The sequence below is a fragment of the Pinus tabuliformis genome, chromosome 4_1, assembly GCF_031772625.1.
Source record: "Pinus tabuliformis cultivar Carrire ecotype Pingquan chromosome 4_1, CPIR1, whole genome shotgun sequence".
NCBI classification, from domain to species: Eukaryota; Viridiplantae; Streptophyta; class Pinopsida; order Pinales; family Pinaceae; genus Pinus; species Pinus tabuliformis.
In genome coordinates, this window is record NC_142303.1 from 819,692,870 (window position 1) to 819,717,419 (window position 24,550).

The following is a 24,550-nucleotide window of genomic DNA, read 5'->3' on the forward strand; positions in this document are numbered from 1 at the left end:
GCGAGACAATTCCAAAGTACTTGACCAAGTTCACTAAATGTCAGGATGAACTTGGAAGTGTTGGAATCATGGTTTCCGAGGACGATGTGGTGAGGCTCCTCTTGGACTCCAAAAGTGTTTTCATAGTTATCAGGACTCTGTCAATCGTCGGGAGAAGCTGCCATATTGGGAACGACTATAGTCATATTTGATGTGGATGAGATTAGGAGGAACACCAGGGATGGCTCTTCATCAAAGACTGATGATGAAGAGAATTGTGCCTTAGCAATTAAGGCGAGGAAGGTGAAAGGTAAAATTTCTCACTACAAATCAAATTCTTATCATGGAGGTAAGAAGAAGGACATGACTAAAGTTAAATTCTTTCATTGTCACAAGATGGGTCACTTTGTTACAAATTCTCCATTGAAGAAGTCCAAGGACACTGCAACAAAACATGTTTGCACCATATTTAGCACCAGAGTTTAGTGCATTTTTTCCCCAATTGGAATCAACATCCTGGCACTAAATCTAGCTCTATTGTACTCTTTTTAAAGCGTCCTTTTTTGCGCCAATTTTTTCATCCTTTTTTACACCAAATTTTGCATCATATTTTGCACCAACATTTGCATTTGGTTTTATAACAGGTTTTTCTTCTAGTTTTGTGTCATTGTTTGCATCTAATTTTGCATCATTTTTTTCTTCCCATTTTGTTCCATTATTTGCTTCTAGTTTTGCATCATCATTTGCATCAAGTTTTACACCATCTTTTGCATCCAATTTATTGTCTTTTTTTTGCATCCAATTTGTGCCAGTTTTTGCATCTAGTCTTATGCCATTTTTTGCTTCTAATTTTGTACCTATTTTTGCACCAGTTTTTGTGCCTATTTTTGCACCATTTTTTGCATCCAATTTTGCACCATATGTTGAATCTAATTTAGTGCCAAATTTTGCATTCATTTTTGCATCTTTTTTTGCATCCACTTTTGCCTTTGATTTGTTTCTCTTTTTTGCATCCTATTTTGCATCATTTGTTGCATCCAATTTAGCATTGTTTTTAACTTCATTTCTTGCATCCAATTTTGCATCTTTTTGAGCATCCAAATTTTCATCTAAATTTGCATCCTATGTTGAACCATGTGTTATGTCCACCTTTTCATCTCATTTTGTGTCTAATGTTATGTTTAATTTTGAACCATTTTTTACGTCTACTTTTACATTTGTTTTTGCACCAAGTTTTGCATCATTTTTTGCACCTCATTTTGCATCCAATGTTGCATCTCAATTTGCATCTAAATTTGAGCCATTTTTATTCCCATTTTTGCACCATTTTTTCTACTTTTGTGTCCAATTTTTCACCATTTTTTATGTTCAATTTCGCATCCTTTTTGGTGTCTAATTTTGCATCCTTTTTGGCATCCAAATTTGCATCCTTTTTCTGCCACATTTGTATCTCATTTGTGCTTAGGTTTGAGTATGAATTTGCATCTAGTTATGCATCATTTTTGGCATCCAATATGGCATCCTTGGTTTCACCCTTTTTAGCCCCATTTTTCATCTCATTTTGTGTCTTTCCTTACATCCTTTTTTTCTTCCTTTTTTGTGCCCAATTTTGCATCCCAATTTTACACCATTCTTTGCATCCTCATTTTGGTGTCCATTTTTGCATCCTTGTTTGCACCTAGTTTGGTATCCTTTTGTATGCCCTATTTTTTTCCCTTCTTTGTGTCTAGTGTTGCACCCTTTTTTACTTCTACTTTAAAACCCTTTTTGTGTCATTGTTTGCATCTTGTTTTGATGGCTAGTTTAACATCCAATTCTACTCCCAATTTTGCATCCACGGTTACATCCACTTTTGGTTTCTTGTATAGAGTGTACTTGTCTTTGCATTTATGACCCTCTTTATGGGTTCATTTTACTAATTTCAATTACACAATGAAATATATTACAATTTTTAAATATCATTTAAGAAGATATGACAATTCAAATTGACAACTTAGTGTTTGTAAAGAAATTTAAGGGAAATTGACAACATTCATCCAAAAAATAGAAGTATCATCATATACAACAATTCTCCATAAAAAATTCATTGACAATTTTCAATATACATATATGACTACCAAATCAACACCTATCGCAGATATCATTATTCCAAGATAATTCACAACATTACATCCAAAAATAGTAATATCATCATACATAATGATTCTCCATCAAAAAGCATTGACAATTTTCAACACATATAGAAAGTAACAAGATAATACTAATTAGATCATCATCATCTTTCGTGAATATTATTATTCTAAGATAAATTCATAACATCCATCCAAAGATAGTAATATCATCATACATAATAATTTTCCATCAAAATAATGTTGATATTTTTCAATATATACATAAAATAACAAGATAATAATGATAATATCATAATCATATTTAATCAAATAAACTAAAAGTCGATGTATTATTATCAAAGTAAAATGTTTCATAGATATCATTATTCTAAGGTAAATTCACAACATCCATAAAAAAAATAGGAATCTCATCATACACAATAATTCTTCATAAAACAATGTTGACAATTTTCAACATATTCATAAGGTAACAATATAGTACCAATAGTATCATCATCATTATTCAAATCAACTAGAATTCAAATGTATGATTACCATATTAAGACATCCCAACTAAATATCAAAATAACGCATGGCTAGCTAGCACCACAAATATCATAGTCAAGATCATCCTCATGATCACCATCATGACCATCCTGGTAGTCTCATCCACATCATCATTACCAACTCCATCACCATCATAATCATCATCATTGTCTCTGATATCTAATGTAAGCTCAACATAGTTTGTATCATCATCTTCGCGATCATTACCTGTAGCGTTATGGAAAAAAAATCAATATTACATGTTAGTATTAATTCCATAGCACAATGCATATTTTTATTACAATGCTAACCATAAAATAAGGTAGGATATAATAACATTTAATAGCACTAAAAAATAAAATGAAAATATGGTTTAAGATATATTGGAGATCCAACTAAGATTACACTTGTAATTCACATTAAGTAGTAGAAACAATTTTTAATGCATATGAAGTAGGTACCCAATTATTCTTCATATTCTATTGTGAATGTTTCTTATGATGTCCATGCACGATTGGTAAATTAAGAATTACTGGAAGCCTTAGTTCAAATTACAATTGTAATTTGGATTAACAATAGAAGAAATTTTAACAAAAAAAGAATGTCACATGAAAAAGTAAATTGTTTTTAATGAAAAAAATCACATACAATATGAATGTCACATGAAATATTGAGTTTTTTTAATGCATGTACTTTTCACTATGATATAATGGATCCTAATGTTCATTCAAGAACAAATGTTCACAAATAATTACTTCATTTTATCCATTATCACACTAAATCCATTATACCTGGTGACGATAATGATACCATTCTATTTGTTTTGAACTCCCTAAATTATAATGTAAAAGAGAAATAAAATATTGATTTCAATTTATCTCTAAATATAATTGATTTTGAGCTTCCTAAACCATAAATTTTTTCAAAATAGTTTGATATTATTATGATTTTAGCACTAAATACAATGTATCTAGTGATGTAAGCAGGGGACTTAAAACCAGACTAGGTTTAGGTGGAGTGAAGGGTAAGGTAAGGTGGGCATTCTACAAAACTTGCTTTGGAAGGAAAAATATCGCTTGTCTGCTAGTGGTGGTTAGGATTTTAACATGGAATCAAAGTTTGAAAGGTGCCAACAAGAATTAAAACTTCCGCTAGGGAGTGGGTTTATATTATATCTTAAATTATTGCAGTCTAGCTAAAAATTGGATAAGATGGAATTTTTAGATTTGTCATATGAAAAAGAATGCTAAAAAAGGGATTTCTAGAGCTATTGGGTTTGTTAGCACTAGAAAAAGTTTAGTAAAAATGTTTTTATTTTAGTTAAAAAATAAATTTCATCAATCTAAAAAAATGATTTCTATAGTTATCGGGTCTGTGAGTTTGATTTTGTTTAAAAGGTAAATTTCATTTCTATAGTTTATATTGTCATTGGCTTCAACAAAATTATTAGATTTCGTTCATGGCACTCGAACTCCAGTTCCAACTCACGATCCCAAGTTCCAACACCAAACCCCAAGATATGATATAGATCTTTGAAGTACTAGTATGCAACTAGGAATACAAGTATGGCTATAACATATAACAGAAAGGGTAGACAATGAGACCTCTAGCTTATTTTTGATACTTTTGGCCCTGTGGGCATAGTCCAAAGTGCTGAGAGTTTCTTCAAGACAGTGGAAAGATGGTGAAACAATTGCTATTATGCAAGTCTTTGTCCTCCCACTCAAAGAATCATGTAACATTATTGTAAGTTTATTATCCCTGCACCCTTTTTCAAAGTTACATACAAAATTACAGTCTAATTTCATTCGCAATTATGCTAAAGGTCAAACTACTTACATGCCACAAAAAAACTAACCCAAATATACCTGTAAGGAACATGTCCATGATGCTCCACAAGAGAAGTAATAACACGACCTAATATTAGTATGCTTTTGTTGATATCCCCTACCCCCCTTCCACGGCCCTACAAAATTCATTAAATAAATTACAATTATTTTTTTTCCTTTAGTCTCTCCCAAGATGTATGCAGTATAATCTAGTTAAGTTTTGAATATTCAATTTTAATTTTTCATGTTGTGTAGGTAGAAATATTTGACCACCAGATTCCAACCTTGCAAACCATGATCTATTAGATGCCATTCCAATTTATATACTAAGTACAAAAATAAGCTTGAACTTTACCATCTACTAAAAGTTGGATAGTTTGAATGACCTCACCTCCCTGGCCCCTAAACGAGATATGTTTTTTGAACCATCAAGATCAACCAAATTAAGATTTCCACATTTAATCAACTATTCTCCTTTTGGTGTTGCTTCTTTGATATGAATTGTGAAAGAAAATAATGAATGGGAGCCACTATAAAGAAAAAACAAAATTCAGAACTAGAAATTAGAACTAATCCCATATCTTATGAGAAGAAACAACGTGGAGAGAATTTACTTTACCTAGATTTCTTATTGAGAAGTGCTTATTTTGTTCGTTGCTTAGCAGAGCCTCTTTCTAGTAAAGTAAATATTTAATTTTCCCTGGTAACTATTTCTTCCTCAAGGCCTCATACATGTACCCCACCTTTTGCATCCTCCATCAATGCTAAGGGATTTCGCTATTTATAATCTAACATAACGTTAGATATCTCATCAGGTGCAAGCAAGTCAATGATTTATTCATTGTACAAATCTAAGAATGTTAGATTGTATTCAACATTTTGGCTTTCTATGGTGTCAAATATTTTCTTAACAACCCTTGGAATCACACAAGCATTGGATGGAAACTCCCCATTTGATGCACTCAGCAGATGCAATGGGTACAATGTTTATACCTCCATCATCAAATTTCCACCTAAATCCAATATATTGCTAGATATTAAAAGACAAACATTTTATAATTGATGACAAAAAATAAATTAAGTGAAATTTAATAGGTGCCCCTCGAGGAAGTTGTGCTAGAAAACCAGCTAGAATTATTCAATCATGATTTCAAACAAGTCTTTGTAGTGAAAAGTATAAATTGGAAAATAGCAATGTAGAAATTTATCAGAAAATTGAATGTATCCATGGGAATCATTAAAAAATGATCTTCACAGAAAAGCATTAAAACTTACTATTGACATTTTCCCTTCACCTTCCATGGTGTAAGTTTTCCTGTGCAAGTTTGGCCATAAGGCAAAGATTGTGCAATTGAAACCTTATAATACTTCATTTACTATTGAAATGGCAGCTTGATCATAGAGATCTTTCTGTTGTGCAGATGGACCAAATACCTATAGTTTATGATATTTTCATGCTACATTTGTAGAGACAGAGATATAGTAATATTTGCATTACTTAATGCCAGGCTTTATAGTACGTCCAAAAACTTCAACAAAAAATGAGATGAATATGTTGCAAGATCAATTTCAACAAAATATTCACTTTGTTCAATGGTTACTTATTAAACATCTATGAAATCATTAATTGGAAAGAGAAGTAGGAATTTCCCATTTTTAGTAGGAAAGTAGGTCAAGGACATAAACTACATCATAAACAGATTCTTACTTATAAAAACAAAGTAATACAAGTAGGTAAAAAAAATTAACATGCAATATTAAAAACAAGAATATTATGTGTACTTAATCAAATTCAATACATACAATCTATACATAGATGAACATTTTTGCATTGAAATGTTCAACACATATTAACAATACCTCCTTAGGATCAACAAAAAACTGGAAGTACTATAAAATGGTAATTCTAACTCTTACTAGTAACTAAAACATGTCAAATTGAAAATTATAACAGCAAGTACAACAGATCTAAAATTCAAATCATGTCAATAACAAGAAACTTTCATATAAACCACTCTAATACCATGTTGAAATTCTTGGCATGCAGTAACAGTCTTATCAATCTGACCTAACCAACCTACTTAGGATAACATAAAACTGAAAGTACTATGAAAACTGCAATTTGATTTGTATTAGGAACTGAATTTTAAAACACATCAAACTAAAAATCATAACAACAACTCCAACAAATCTGAAATTCAAATCACATCACTATTTTATTACTTCGAAAATAGGAAATACTGGAAGCAATAAATCTAAACTCTAATCCCTCACTGATCTCTACTAAAAAAATGAATAATAATAGAGACCCTGCCCCTCTTTATAAAGGAGGCTTGGGTTGTACACTAAAAATAACCTAACCATGTGCACCTGGGTTAGAGTGTCCAACATATGCATATGCATTGGCCTCCTATAGAACTACACCTGAATTGGAGTGAACTACACACAAACCTTCCCTTCACCCTCTCCTCAAATCAACAACCTCTCTCTAAAACCTATATAGTGTTATTTTCCTAAAACTGGAAAATTATAGAACTACAGTTGGATTGGAGTGGGATACACACACCTTGCCTTCACCCTCTCCTCGGATCAACAACCTCTCTCTAAAACCTATATAGTGCTCTTTTCTTGAAATTGGAAACTTAAATCATAAATAGAAAAGCAACTCAAAAATAAAACTACACTGAAATAGAAAACTAACTTAAACTAGAATTTTATAAATCTGGATTAGTAGGGAACTAAAAGTGGAAAAACTAGAAATAAACTAAGACTGGGGCCCTTAATTACACCTCCCTCACACTCTGTTGCACACAAGAACACAAGCATATTGTTGTACAAAGTACAAACCTGGTGATGTGTGCTCCCAAACCTTGGACACCTTTGGAGGTACCTGTAGAATTGGAAGATGACCTGTTGTAACTCCGTAAATAATGATGAATTGAGAGGGAAACATTCCTGGTTAACTGTCAGCTAAAGAGACTGTAATATATATTTGTCAACATGTTATGTATTGTTTTAGAGAGTAGAGACTACACAAATAGTTGTTTGTAACAATTATCATTAGCATCCTACCTTTCCCCTTTTTCTCACAAAAAAAAATTATATTATTGCAATATTCTTGTGATTAATGAGGGCATCGCCAATTGACTTTTGAACTCATCCTTGACCATGATTCCACAAAACATAACTAGTTGGTTTGAAACAATTTGATGATATTTCCACTTTTCTAAATGTTAACAATTTGTTGCCAACTAGTATGATGAGACCTTCATGATGCATTCAATGCTAATTCAAATAGTTACAACTCTGCTCTAAAAGTACTAGTGTGAATAGGATTGATTCTCAAACTTGTTTTCTTAAAAATCAATCCTTGTAAAACAAACAAAATGTGTTTCTCATCAAGAAAACCATGAGATCCTACCCTGAGCTATATAGAAATCTCATGATTCAGGAAAGAACTTGGAAAATCTTTGCCCAAATTTTAAATAAAAAATGGAAAGCATAATGTTCAACCAAGTTGTAGGGAGACTTTAAACCAATTTGGCTAAAGGAGACTTTCAAAAGAGTCAAAACTTGTCACTTAACAAACTTAGTAAAAACAATTCAAAATTTACTCATGGTCAAGGTCATGGTCAAGGTCATTTGCTTAAGATGTTTACAGAGGTTATACAACGCTGAAGTGTTTCTTAGGCTCGTAGGAATAAATTGATAAGGATTGGACATGGGTCCCGGATCATTTTGAAGGTCAGATTTGATGAAAACATTTTATTTTATAAACATTAAATGATCCAAAATTAGACGGGTATAAATTTACACTACTGAGAATATTTAAATACAATTACTGCCTAGGTTTCTTCACTAGCACAACATGCTTAGATTTTTTGGGAGAGTGAGAGATAAGAGACCTCAGGAAACCTTTTTCTTGCTTGTGCGTGAAGAAGAGGGCCTCGATCTAGATCTGGCCATTGAGTAGCATTCAAGTTAGTGTAAGTGAAGTGATCAACATGAGTAATCAACAACATGGGGTTCTCTGATGCCAATACCAACATGAGGGTCTAGAGTCATTGGTGCTTCACATCTGAGATTTTGTTGGGATTGACACTAATTATAGCATTTGTGTTCTCTCCCACTGGTAAGGTTCTTAATCCAACTGACATTTCGGTGTAACTAATGTTTCAGATTGTATTTTTTCTTCAAGGATAGTGATCTATCCTGCCATTGCTCATCAAACCTTTCACTTTCCTTCTGATGGTCATCAAACCTTTTCACTTTCATTCCAGTGGTCAATTTTCTTAAAGAAATGTGGCTAGACTTATTTTATTTTCAATTGAATGCAAAATATTGCTAGATCTCATATGCAAAGGCTCTGCAACTGATGTAATTCATTATGTGTTTAGAAGATATAGTGATTGTTTTCTTTAAATTTTAGATCCAGGACTCTCTTTTGCAATTTGTTTATTGAAGTAAGATTTGTTTATGTAGGAGCATATGATCCACTAGATCCAAACAACAACATAACATTAAAATGGGATATCATGTCCTGGACACCAGATGGTTATCTAGTAAGTACACATCCACACTACAGTGTACACTTATGCTCTTCCTTGGAAGAGATCCTTCATAGACTAGTTTTTGGTTTCAAGTAGTTCCAAAAAGTTAGGGATCCACAATGGTGGTGATGAGTGTCCACACCTGATACTTGCATCTACTGCAATCTTTGAAAGGAAATGTTTTTTCCAACATGTTTATACCAAAATCCAAATTCCGTATTTTTACTTGTTTAAATTTATAGATGATACCCATATATGTGCTTGCTTGTAGTTTTTTGATATTCCCATTATGGTCCCCAAGAAATATTCAAATGTGAAGAAAATTTGTCGTCTTAGTTGGTAACTTGGTAGACCTGTAGCCTGCCCAGAGTCAACCTTTTTTAAAGACATGCCTTGCACATATATATATAGTTGTCCTGTGGTTTGTACACAATATAAAGATAAAAGTCACGACCCTGTGTATTTAACAGTTAGACATCTCGGTCTTACACCCATCGAGAGACACTTAATTCGTCCATGAAATCTATATCTATGGGGCATTCTCATCATGGCTATGCCTCTCTCGGATTAATTATCTTAATTATTTGCATCATACGAGTACACAATTCTTCCTTACATAAGCTTTAAATTTCTTCCCTAGGTGAGCTTAACATAAGGGGGAGAAGTTTGGAAAAGGGAGAGATGCCAATAGAGAATACCGATAAGCATATGCACTTGTACTCATGTAGACCATTTTTCTAAAAAACTTCCATTTTTACCCTATAAACAATTTTCAATAGTACAGACACATAGAGAGTCTTGGATGGACTTGGGCAAAGAAGGAGGTGATTTGGTCAATGGTTGGTGCTCAGATGATGGAGTAAGGGAATTGTTCTAAGTACAAAGGAAATATTTGACATTGTTGCAAGAAAAATCCCACTGTTGTTGATTTATTACCAGGAACTTCTTACAAAGAGAATAAGGTGCAAATGTTCCAAAAATCTAAAAATCTTGGCAAAGATATCAGTTTACAAGGCCTCCTCTGCCACTTCAAACCCTTTCAAAGTGTCTGAATCTTTTCTACCTTCAAAGCAAGGAGGGTTTCCAAAATAAAACTGCGAAAATCTAAGCGAAACAACTTAATTTGCCACAACAACTTCTTTATATGCAGCAATTTTAAGTTTCCACACAACTACAATACATCTCGTTGAATGTCAATATTTCCATGCCAAGAAATTTTCATTATTTAGCATTCATCATGGAGTTTTTTTCATATTTTCCCATCGAATCGGAACTAAATGATGTGAAGTAATTTCGTTTTGTGCATACCAAACTAAAAACGATGATTACAAACCTCTGTCGGATGCAAATCTAACAGACATCAAAGCAAAACAACCTCGGATTTTCATCCAAGGCAAGCTGCATAATCCCTATTTGAGGGCTAAAGCAAAGCTCACTATTACCATTAATCTTGACAGAAAGTCAGGGAGATTTTACCATTAATCTTGACAGAAATTTAGGGAGATTACCTTGTCGAATGTAAACGTTCAATCTATTTGCGTTGGAAATATTTTGACAGACAATAACTTTTCGTTGGAAGTCATTGCATGTCACAACCTGAGGCGCGTTGCTTCTCAATTCTTCCTCGCTGAATGGCCTGAGTCGCCCAACCAAATCAGAAAACTCACCATAGAAGGACCAAAATCCAGAAAAAATACTATAAATAAAATGCAAGTAAAAAAGGAACGACAGTGAAAAACCTGCATACCTGCAGCGGAGTAGAACTTGGACATTGACACCTTGTCCTTCTCGTGGCAGATCAACATTTTTGTTTTAATCTCAAATAATGGATGAAGAAGATCCAAAGGAAGAAACGTAATAGAGGGGCAGGTAAGGAAAGGAGGGTTTGGGAATGGTGAAGAATAAGGGTTCTAGTTTGAAAATTTGTGTTCCTGCATCCTGATTGCCCTGCGCTTTTTTATTTTGAGATCTATTTTCTTTGTATTATCTCTCTCTATACTTCACGAGCTGGATGGATAAGAAGAAAAATCAATGTATGTATTGAATTTTGACTCTTCATCCTTCTCTCTTAGTGCTTGTTTTTTGGGAAAACTTCTCTATTAAATGCTTTTTTTTTGGAAAGTTTTTATCTCAAAGTTAATTACGTTCGGTGTTTTTAAGAGCTTTCATCGTCTGTCAAGAGCGTATAAATATATCCCATGTGTCTACATTATTTTCGACTTCTGGGGTCGCGGGTTCGATCTGCCACAGTAGAACTGGTGGGTCTCGGTTGAGGTGAAACCATTATACGCTAGCTCAAGCGCTTGAAGTTGTGGCCAGAAATGGTAGTCTGTGCTGTGAGCCAGCCTTACCTGCCTTTCCTCAATAATTGGATAATCAGCATTAGCAAGACAAAGTCCTTGTTATCGCCGATGATTATGCTACTCTGTACAAAGTGAATAAAAAATGGCCTGGGCATGCTGTTCTCATTCCTCCTGCTCCAGATCTGCGAACAACGCATCTGTTTGGATAACAGATTTGTGGTTAAGAAGTGCATTTGACATGAGTTGAGGTTTGAATTGGATTTTATAGTTAGTTGTTTTATTTTATTCTTTCTGTTGATCCTACTTTTCCAGTACATTGCTCAACAACAAATCACTTGTCTTCTGGTGCTGCCCTACCCTCGCCCCTTTGTTGGTCGCTGTAACGAGGAGGAAAAGATCATAAAGCCAGGAAGCAATACAGAATATCCTTCCCAAATCTCTGGGGTGAGCAGTTCAAATCCTGTGCAAAGATCAGAGGTAGATCGCCTCGTGGAGCCTGCAAGTTTAGATGGAAATGCACGAAACACTGCATGTTCGCTCCATAATTCTCACGTGAGGAGGTTCCATTCTACTTGTTCCCACTTTGTAACTCCAATATGGGTTTGGGAAAAAAACTTATTAGGTATAGAGGTAATAACATGTTAATGGAGCTTCCATTGGTCTTATCTAAAACATTTACACAATTTCTCCCATTTCTCTCAAGACAACAATATCACATATTGAAACATACTAGAGGTCCCCACTTGATATTACCAAAACCTTGACTTCATACGACTTCTATAATTCCCGTAGTTGTAATTTACAGAACCTACAATTCCCATTGTGCAAATTCTAGGATTTCTCAACGAATTGAAGCCTAACATCTTTGGAGAACATAGACCCACCATCCAAACATATAAGGTCTTAAAGGAATTCCAAGCTAGTCTTAAATTCAAATAATGGTGAGGAATTCTAAGCCACTGATTATTAAAAATTGAAAAAGTGTCTATGAATACCAAAAGTGAAAAAGTGTCTTCATAGAATTAATGTTGATCATAATAAAATATTTCAATGTCCCCTAATAAAAGTAAAAAAAAAATAATTAATTTATAATAAAAAAGATAAGATCCAAATATATAATTCATTCTATTCTTAATATAAAATTAATATTTAAATATTTAAAAAATATTATTAATGGTAAAAAAAATTCAATCTAGACCATAGATATAATAGTTCAATCACGATATTAAGTAAAATATTTCAATATTAACAGTATATATAGTTAAACAAAAAATTATGTGTATATTACATAAAATAATTGGAAAAAATATTTGTTCTACACTCCACCCCAATTGTTCACATTTTGATCAATCTCCTCTTTCCTCAACAATACTCAAGCTACTATTTTTCTCCTACATCTTAAATATCTGAAAACAACAATCTAATAAAAACTATAATGAGAGAACAATAACACACATTACAAAATTGCATCACTTACCACTACATAAATGTGACAACAACCAAAATAGATAATTACATCTTTACCCCGCATCCATTTCTAAACTCCAAATAAATATTTTATGCATCTAAAAATAAGTACAAAGGAAGTAATTTTCCTCAAGAAAACGAGGTAGCTTTCCTCAATAGAAAAATGGAAACCGTCCAATAAGACAGACTCCACATCTTATAAAGACATAAAACTGTACAATGGAAATGAAACATGGCTCGCGGTGAAACCATCACGAAAAATTCAATTGTTGTTTTAAACTTACATGGTTAGATCGTGTCTAATCTTGAGACATTGTCTAGGTAAATAAACAATTAAAAACATTACTTTATTTGAAATATTGGTTGTAATGGTTAAAGTGGAAACATTTTCCATAAATTTAAAATTTGCAATGTCTTTCTTTAATATATATTTTATATTTAAATTTTATTTTTTAAGAAGTGTCCATTTAATATTTTTTTTATTTATTTTATTGATTTTAAATTTATATCTTAAAAAATTGGTTATAAATATATACGTTATTTATACGTTTAGTAGTAGTTGTTGTTATTATTATTAAACAAAAATAATTTATAACACAATAAAAATTATATATAAATAAAATAAATATTTTATTATTTAAATTGTTTTTTTTATCTATCTTATTTATTTATAATTTAATCTTATATTTAGAAAAATAATTAAATGATCAACTTATTATATTATATCTTCAAATTTATGGAAATAGTTTGTAAACATTCATAGATATACATTTCACATTGCTAAAAAAAAAAACAACATCAAAATTAACTGAATTATAATAATTATTATTATTAATTATAAAAGGGTTTTTAATGACAAGCACTCAACCTATTGAGCTAACCCCTAGGGCTAACAAAAGAAAGCTAATATATAATATAAACACATATATACATTAAAAAAAAACATGTAACAAGATTCTTATCCATGAAGATTTTTAATTTGTAAATAGGATTTGTTATAAATCCATGGGCCAACACCATGGCTTATCAATACTGTATGCCCAAAAAACCATAATTCATTTCATATGACACTTGTTTATATAACTTATTTTCAATTAATGAATTTAATTAAAAGGGAAAAAAATGCATAACTACTTTGAAAATAAATCTCAGCATTTGATTTATGCATACTATTAAGAATATTCTAGAATTATTTTATGGAGGTTAAATCCCTACCATCCAACTAAAAATTATTGATAATTAAATTAAAATTTTGGAAGCCCTATTCCAAAATTATGGTGATGATGATGATTAACTTTCACTAAGACATCCTTATCAACATAAATATTTTGTGGATATTTTATAAATGTTAAATACATTAAATACCTACCTTCCATCTATTACTTATTGATAATTAAATTTAAATTCTGGAAACATGTTCCAAAATAGACACGCCTATAGAGTTAGTAATTGATTTAATTTTATGATTTATGGAATACATATGTATACTTGATTTGATTTTAATCATTTTTATGATTTATGGAATACATATGTATAATTGATTTGATTTTAATCTTTTTTATTTTAAAAGTTAAGATATGATAGTAATGAAGATTTTGTTCATTAAAATATAATGTAAATGAAACAAAAGGAAACAATTAGATTGATATTGAGTATTATAAAAATGGTAGAAGTGTAAAGTACAACAAAATGTAAAATACAAAATAACATAAATTCAAAGTTCATCATGGTAAACAAATTGCTTAGCAATACATTTGGTAGGTAAACAAGTTTGCAATACATTTGATATGCTATAAATCTATTACCTTAGTAGTGGACTAGACATAGTTTATCTTTCGAAACACACATTGTTATTGGTTTGCATAATTAATTAAAGTATTTATCAATGCTTTAAGAAAATAAATTAAGTTGGATTTAGAGTTTACACGACTAATTATATGTATAGTTGATATTCGCTCAAATCCCAATTCCATATTTCATGACATGACCACATTTTTTCACATGAAGGACATTGGCTTTGTTTTCCCATTATTAATTTAACATTGACCAATGCAATTTATAATGTTTAGAACTAATTCTCATGAGCTTCAAAGTGAAATTGGGGGTTGGTCTATTCCCAAAACACCTTGGGATGAAAGAATTTGTCACCTTTGTGACAGTAAGAGGGTTGACTATGAAACACATGCAATCCCATGCAATCTCATGCATGCCAAATCTAGCAAGGAAAATACTCATGTAAGTCGATCCCTGGAATGAAGCTTGTTGTATCTCCTTGATCTTGCCTTTCCCTGCTTGATCTTTCCTTCCTCTTGCATTCTTTACCTTTCTTTTTCCAATGCCAAACTGCTCCAAGAAAACTGTAAGTGGCCAAGAGTATGAGAGAGATTGAATAATGAAAGAGCTCCAAAGCTAAACTAACAAAAGGTTACCAACTGATCCTCATAAGCCTTTTTATGAATGAGGCCTCTATTTTATTCGTTTTCCATTATTTTCCTTCATTTTCCTCCTCACATTCAACATGTGACCTTTCACCTCCTTTTCCTCCTAATTTCCATTATTTTCATATATAATTGTGCCAAAAATGTCTTTTTTCCTTTTAATGCCTTAGCCATTGCCTTTGCCAATTTCCTTACCCATAAAAAACCAAATGAACACCCCCTAGGATGTATTTCCCAACATTTAGCTTGGAATAAGTGTCTCATTCATCCGTGGTTATTGTTTTTAACTTTTATTACATGGAATTTTCACGAGGGCTGTTACAGAACCCTCCCCCTTAGGGGACACCATCCTCGGTGTTCAATCACATATACCTCAACATCCTGCTAAAAGAATACATATTGTTCATGGATCTTTATAACACAGCTCGATGCAATACTTACAATGAAATATTTGCCCAAGAGAAAAACACCATGACAACATGACAACATATCGCATAACGGAGCTTTATAACACAACTGATTATGGTATTTAAAATGATCATCCTGCTGAGTGCCAACCTATATAACATTATAACATCGTGACAAAATAACCACATGATAGCATAATAACATGATAACATAACCATAATTACATGACACCCATACCACATAGTGGAGCTTTATAACACAACTCGTTACAGTATTTACATCCATCCACATGGGTATATATAGCAACATCACCATAAATATAGATACCAAAACATATGTCAAATCATATACCAAAACATATATCAAACATATACTAGTCATCATATCTAAGCACATATCAAAACATCATATAGATTATATCAAACCATCATAAATCATGTATCAACCACCATAAAGAAAATACCAAACCATCATAAAACATATACCAAATCACCATAAAGAAAATACCAAACCACCATAACAAATACCAAACCACCATAATAAAATACTAAACCACCATGTCAAACAAATACCTCAACCCAATGTGATCACTCATAAGCACAAACCGCCTTCCAAGAAGATAGTGCCTCCACATCTCAGTGCATGTATAATCGTTGGTAACTCAAGATCATGTGTCGAGTAGTTCTAGGCATGCTCGTTGAATTTCCGAGACTCATAACATACCACCTATCCATCCTGCATAAGTACTCCACCAAGCCCTCTCTTGCAAGAATATGTGGATACCACAAAATCTTTGCCCAGATCTGCAATCTATAGTACTGGTGCATGTGTCAACAACTTCTTAATATGCTCAAAGCTAGCTTCACACTACTTTTTCCATTCAAGCTTATTACCTTTCCTTTGCAATGATTTAATGGGATAAGAAATTTGTGATAAGTTCCTAATGAACCTCCTATAATAGACTTCTATACCCATGAAATATCTCACCTCGTCCACATTCTTAGGAGCTACCCACTCCATGATGGCCCTTATCTTCTCTGGATCTACTCCAATGCCTTCCTTGGAGACAACATGTCCCGAGTAGTGCACCTCAGTTTGAAAGAAACCACACTTGATGAGCTTAGCATACAACTGATGCTCTTTCAATAACCTCAATACTGTTTCTAAGTGCTCGGTGTGTTGTTCCTCATTTTTAGAATATACTAGTATATCATCAATGAACACAATAACAAAATTATCCAAATATGGACGCAACACACTACTCATCAAACACATGAATGTAGTTGGATCATTAGTTAAGCCAAATGGAAATACATAAACTCATAATGCCCATATATGGTCCTAAACACAATCTTGTAAATGTCCTCCTCTTTGATGCATACCTGATCGTATCTGGATCTCAAGTCAATATTTGATAACACTGCTACTCCCTTTAACTGATCAAACAAGTCATCAATCATCGGCAAATGATATATGTTCTTGATAGTCACTTTATTCAACTGTCTGTAATCAATGCATAATCTGAGAGTACCATCTTTCTTTCTCAAAAATACGACCGGTGCACCCCATGGTGATACACTTGGCTTAATGTTTCCCTTGTCAAGTATTTCCTTTAGCTGCAATTTTAACTCAACCAACACAGGTGTGCTCATCATGTAAGGTGCTTTCGATGCTGGAGTTGCCCTTGGCACTACTCAATCAAAAATTCTACCTCCCTATGAGGTGGAAACTTTGTAATTCCCTCTGGGAAAACATCCTGAAACTGTTGCAAAACTGAATATCTATTCAACACATCTACATCCTCAATATCCTTACCCTTATCACTAGAAATTTGTACTGCAAATAGCTTGCACCCTTTTCTACAACTACTCTTTGCTTTCACAGTTGTCACCATCCTAACGGATGTGGTTGTCTTCTTACCTTGCAAGACTCTTGGTTCTCCATCGTCGCCAACACACTCAATAGCTTTGACATAACAGTCAACCTTGGTTCTATGTAGATACAACCAATTGATTCCCAACAGCATACTGTACGATCCCAATGCTAATACATTCAAATGTGTTGTTGTAGGCATACCATTCAAATCAAATGCGCAAGCTCTTACCTAGTGATGAATTCACTTCTTTGTACCTGTGGAAAACTGCACTAACCAAGGCTCTGCATGCAATTCCTTACTCAAACCACAATTATCTACCAAGTCAGGACTAAGATAGCTATAATTAGATCTAGGGCCAATCAAAATAGAAATAAATTGATCACAAATCTTACCACCCATCTCAATGATAGATGCCTGGTGTTCTGCTTTCCCATTGTCCACTACTGCATAGATATGTGGAATACTCAAACCAACATCCCCAATAGTTTGTGCCTCCTATGCACTGTATATATTAGGCCTTCCACCTTGATGTTGTAGAAAATCTCTCCTAAGGTGTTCCTCACCACATGTCCAACACTCCAACTGACCAGTGCCCTCACCTCTATGTTGTTGTTACTGCTATTGTGACCCATGTCCCTATCTAGCTGCATTAAATCTCTTTTGCGGAGCCACATTTTCTTTCCCATATGCATGTTGAGGCCTTGTCCTCTTAGGCTTCCATTCACCTCTACCTTTGTCTTTTCCCTTCCATCCATGCTGAGATTCATTCTTACACTTGGATTTCTCATAGAAATCCTTTAGTTTCCCAATAACTTCCTCAAGTGACCGAGGCTCATCATACTCAATCCGATATCTAAAAGATAATGGCAAACCACTGACAAACCTTTGAACTAAATTATTAGTGTCATTGATCCCATCTTTAATTCATAGAATTATTTAGCCTTACTATTGTAGTACCTTTCTAACAAGTACTTCTTCCTGAAAAGCCTCTTGAATTCCCACCAACTCAAGTCATCTATCTTGATGTCTCTAACCTTCTTAACGTCTTCCCACCAAATATCTTCTTTACGTTTCAAGTTGAAGATAGTTATTCTGGCCTTCATGGTATCTGTGTACTCATGCAACTCAAATAATTTGTTCATCCCAAGTATCCAAGCCTCTACATCTTCCATCTTCTTCACATCTCCATCAAAAGTAGGTGGTTTTTCTTTCTTCAATTCATCTGGTAAGTATCCCCTATCATTCCTCTTATAAGGATGATAGTGATGAAGATCATGATGTCTATTAGAACCAGAACTAGAATAATACCTATACCCATCGCCCCTCCTTTCCAGAGTGTCCAACAACCTTCCATCTCTCACTGTGTCAGATCTATTCGACCTGTGTCTACTAGGAGATCTACTGCCATATGCTCCATTAGTCCCATCCTCATGTGCATGGTTGATCCGAAGCGACCCTTGTCGTTGTAGTTCTGACAAACTCTAAAGAAGTATAGCATTGACCTCTGCTTTCTTCTCTTGTGCCTGTATGATCCGATCATTATCTACCTTACAACTCCTTATCTCTTCCTTCAAGCTTCTCAATGTATCGGCCAAATCAGAAGTATGCCCCACACCACGCTGCTCATTTGATGCATAGGGAGATTCTACGTAGTCTACCACCTTGCTAGCCATTTGACCTTTCTCTTCCTGCAATGCATAATATGTCAGATAAACCAAATCACAATAAACCAACGTAACTTAGTATAGCTCGGGGAGGATACCTTGTCTGCAAGATCACCAAATCAGCGTGATACATGTATAACATAACCATAACAACATATCGACATACACAAGTAAATGTATCAACTCATAAACATCACTCTAACTAGGATCCAATCATCAATGCAAGGCCATATACACAATGCATGCTATGACCTCATGCATGACAACAACCATTACTCCATTATACACATTGCTACATGCAACTGAAAATATGCCTAAGCAATGCCTAGCCAACTAGAAATACGCATAAATGCATGTAGTCGAACATAATCGATCAGTTCTCGCAATCAACCTACAAGACTGATGCATGTAATCCAAATATTCAAGAATGTAGCCTAATATACAAGGATGTAATTAGGCACCATAAAATCAACATGTAAGTGACAAATAACCATATACAGTCAGTCACATACTCATGTCAAATACTCTTCACGAAATCAACATCAAATTCTCCATGATAACCATACAACAACCCTAATCCAACATCAAGCAAATGTAATAAGTATATAAGTGTAAGAGACACACATGCAACTGACATGAATGCATGACTAACACATTCAACCCATCCAGTCCAAAAGTTTAACAATGCTCTTGTACCACTCTGTAACACCCTCCTCCCACATCCACCCAAGTAACAATGTCAACTAGGGAAACATGAGACAAGAGGCTACTATGATCAGATTAGACCTCCTAAGTGACCTAAGGAAGTGGAATCGACAGAACATCACACACAGTCATCCAATCATCATCAGCAGAACCCTCAGGAGACAAGTCAGCCACGTAGACAACCTGTCCCTGGGTCACATTATTGTTCTGGACCTCTGAGGCCATAGTTACTCTCATGTTATGGGCAAGGGAGTGACCAGAGACCTAAAGTTACTCTCATATGCCTTCCTGCCAGTGGCTGTGGACCAAAGTTGCCAATTATGTGCCGACGACCATGAGATTTAAGCCACTTTTTTAGGCTCAAATCTTAGGCCACTGCTCAGAATGGAATGAAAGTTCAGAATCAAGTAAAGTACAGGGAAATAATGTTGCAAAAGTAAATAGTTGATCAAGACCTTAACCATACCCCTACTAGTTTTTAGTGTCGGTATCTTCATCCCTCCATTAGTGATCAAATTCTCATGTTGCATTGCATGTTAGGTGTCTCATTCGATTAGTTGCATTCCATTAGGTTCATGGATCATCTGATGGTATTGGCATATTATAAAATTTCCCTCATGATCTTTACTTGCTGGTCCATTTTCATACATTTAGGTCATTTGCAGTCATTTTTGCTTTTACATCTGCAAAAGTCATTTTTAGGTTTTTAGGTCTCATTAGGTCTAGGTTTTTGTCAATAAAGTCTTGTAAATGCTCAATAATGGTTAGTAGGAACATGAGGAGCTCAAATAAAGTCTCAACAACAAAAATTTCAATAATCACATGCTCAATTATTGATTTTTCCTCAAAACCCTGTTTTGAGGAAAAAAACAGAGTTTTTATGTTTTATGTACAAAATTTCATGTAATTTCATTTTTTCTATATGTAATAATTCTGAGATGCAACCCTGGTCACTTTGCCAAGCTCCTGCACTCCAGTTCCTGCAAAAGAATCAAAATTTCAAAGCATTTAGTCCATAAAGGCAAAAAGTAAGTCAAACTACTCAAAACAGAGTTTGAAAAAACAAGTGAAAGACAAACATTAGGAAAGTGGGTTTTCATAAGTGAAAAATCAAAATCATTGGTATATAAAGTCTTTTCATGTCAAAGAGCTCATTTGTGTCCAAAAGTGAATGAGAACAAGTGCAAATCGTGTTTTCAAGCCAAAGGAGCGATTTTGCAATCAAACTGTCAAAATTTAGAGGCGCGACGCACCTGGGTCAAGGCGCGGCGCACATAGAGCAAAATTTACACTGAATTTCTAACTGGCGCGACGCACCAGAGAGGTGTGGCGCACCTGTGAGTGGGTGCGGCGCACCAGTCTTCAAAGCCTGAAATTCATCCAAATCTTCCTCCAAAGCTCCAAAATTGCAAATTCTTCATTCCACAAGTAAGTTAACACCTCCATATTGCCAATGTATGAGTTTCCATCAGTGTTTATGGTGTTTCAATAGGTTAAAAACAAAACCCTAGTTCCTTGCACAGTTGTATTGAGAAAACTGCCTAGGGTTTGCAAATTACAGTTTTTGCTGTCTAATTCCCTCCCTACCATTTTCACACCCCCTCACTACAATTTCATTCACCTCTTTTCTCCTTCCATTTTTCACTTACACTTACCTATTCCCCCTATCCCTAAAACCAATAACCCTAATCCCTAACTTCACTTCTCCCAAACCCTAATTAACATCCCTAAACCCTAAACATTATTCCCCAAACCCTTCCATTCCCCAAAAACCCTACAAGTAGCATCCCAACCCCTCATTCACAGTCCCTTCACAGTCCTTATCATCAAATCCCTGTTGTTTAGCAGCAAATACCTATTGACACTATAAAATCTCTTCATACTCATCTAAGAAACATCAAGCATTGGCAAACATGGAGTCAGATTCTTCTTATGACAGAAATGAGGAAACAGTCAGTGACTCCTCCAAAGAAATTCATGCACCAAGGAGACCTCACAAGAGTGGAAAACATAACCAGGAGGAGCCTACTACACTTACTGAGCTGTTGGCTTGCCCTCTTGCTGTAACATGCTTCCAACATCAATCTTGTTACCAATTTTGTGAGATGGTGGAAAGAGTCAAATACCACCATGAGCTTGCCAGACTTTTTGTGCTCCATCTTCACAATGACCAGGTCAATTTGGCAGGTGTGACATTCACTTTGACACCAGAGACTATAGCTCAAGAAACTGGTATTCCGAACATGGGTGAGTAGTGGAATAAGGGACAATTGGTGGATAGAGATTATTATGAGCCTTATATCAAGGCTGGTTTTCAAAGGCATGTCAGTAGGGTCTTCCCTTTCAGGTACCTGCAGGACACATATGCTCCCCTTATGAAACTCATAATCAAATATTTCAGTTGCAAAGGCAGATTTTCTCGCCTATACACCTATCATGTCAGATTGTTGATGCATGTTACTAGGGTGAGGATGATGAACCTCCCTTATTTCATTTGCCGAAATATTGAGAAAATGACCACATTGGTGCAAAGGAAACCTCCTCATCAACAATATAACAACATCTATCACTTTGCATTAATCAAGATTGTGGTTTTGCATCAGCTTAGTTTATTGAATGTTTCATGGGAGGATTTCATTTCACATGAGGTCTTTACAGGTCCTCAAGTTCCCCCATCAGTTTTTCATGAGGCAGGAGAGCCTTCACATCAGCAAGAGGTGCATGAGACTCAAACCACTAGTGTGCCAGTGTTTGTCACTTACCAAAAGGGCACAAGGAGATTGTTTGCAGCAGCAAAACGAGTACTATCTCCACCCGGGGTGGAAGGGGTCTCATTTCCTTCAACAACAAAGCAGGTATAGGACAAGGGTAAGTAGCCAATGCATGATGAGGGACCTTCTAAAGGTCAAGAGAGGGAGTTCACTCTCATTCAGGATGATGACATTGATTTGGGCTCCCAAAGCTCAAAGCTCAAGGAGATCATCCAGGAACAACAAGATGACATTCAACACTTGTTTCTCAACCTAGAAAGAGCCAAGTGGATAATAAACTATTTGGAGCAAAGAAAAAAATAGTTAGAGGATCACCAAACCATAAGAGAAAACCGACAAGCTGCCAAGAGGAGGAAAGTCAAGTTGACACCACTTGAATAAGAAATTGAAGCTGATCGTGAATCTTGGCTTGAGAGGGCAAACATGCACTTGGGAAAGATGTTGGAGAAGGCCAAAAAAGACAAAAAGATGTTGAGGCACATGGCCTATCACTATTTGGCGAGAAACAAAATCTGCAAAGCGAGAATTAGGACTTTGAAGGCCAAATTGAGGAAAGGTTTGAGGAAGATGAAAGAGAAAGACAAGCTCTAGATTTTGGTTGAGGCTTCTTTAGCCCAACATAGCACTTTATGGAGGACACTCAGCCCAAATTTCAAGAAATTTGGGATACTTTTTGTCAATTTTGAATTTTTGGAGTAAAACACAGGTTTTTCTACCTAGTGCGCCGTGCCACCTAGCGCGCGCTTTTGCTAGGGACCTCCTTTGGAGGAAAACTCAGCATTTTTGTATTCCTTAGGCAAAACTATGAATTCTCACACATGGCCAAGAAATTTTGTTAGTTTTAAGCTTCCAAAAGGGTCAAAAACACCTCAAAAATGCCCTTTCTACCCCTTTTTGGCCACACCGGAAGAAGTGTTGGGGGAAATCATTTTTGGAGGGGAAAATGGACACCAAATTCAGAAATTCCACCTGTTATGGAATTTAGACAAATATACCTTTCCAACAAGCTCACTTGGAGAAAATTTGGTGCACGGGAAGGCCTCCAAAATCAGCTGCAAAAAGGCGTGGCGCACAGGATGGAAAATTGACTTTTTGCCCAAAAAACTCTGTTTTTTGCCTAGTTCTTTCTCAGTTTGACTTTTCTCTCTCTCATAGTCAAACTCATGATGTAATTTGATGTAAATTTATTGATTTTGATGTAAATATGCTAAAATTTCACTCATGGAGGTATATACATTATAAAAAGGTAGTTTGAAGCTGAATGAATCAGTTTCCTAGGTTTTAGAGGCAAGTTGTTCCACTGCCTACTTTTCAGTTCTTTGTTTAGATCTTGTTGAAACAACTTCTAAACTCATGAATTTGACCCTTAAATCCTAGCATGAGTTGTTTTTTTCCTATATCTAGTAGTTTTTGAGTCATTGGTAAAGGTTGGACTCTTGTGAATGCTTTGAGCATTATTGTACATTCATCTCTGCAGTTTGGCAAAGGAATAGTCCAGGGTTTGCAACATTTTGTGGGATTCTTATGGAAAGTTGATTTGGTATTGTTTTTCCTTTTGTAATTAAAGTTTAAATGTGTTTATGTATGCCATCACCTATTTATGTTCAACTTAACTAAATGAATCAAGGATAAAGGTAGAATTCATTGATGTTGCAGTGCTCTACCTAGGGTTTGTTTAGTTATTCATGTTTTCAACTGTTTGAAGAGGATCCTTGAGACTTTCATGCCCTCTCCAACTCCTCACCAGTTTTAAGACTCTCCATCTCACTCAATTTGAAGCACTAAACCATTTTCCTACCTCGCCCCATAGAAACCTCTGCAAGACTGAGTCCATTCCCCGGACCCAAATTTGCCTTTCACATTTGAGCCAGCAAACCAACATTAAATTCAATCAAACCCCTCT

At 34.6% G+C, this 24,550-nt stretch overlaps 1 pseudogene; it reads right to left on the reverse strand.

The window, feature by feature from the left end:
- Positions 1 to 1,190: 1,190 nt before the first annotated feature.
- LOC149178752 (kinesin-like protein KIN-5C) lies at positions 1,191 to 11,184 on the reverse strand (annotated as a pseudogene).
- Between the last annotated feature and the right edge of the window lie 13,366 nt (positions 11,185 to 24,550).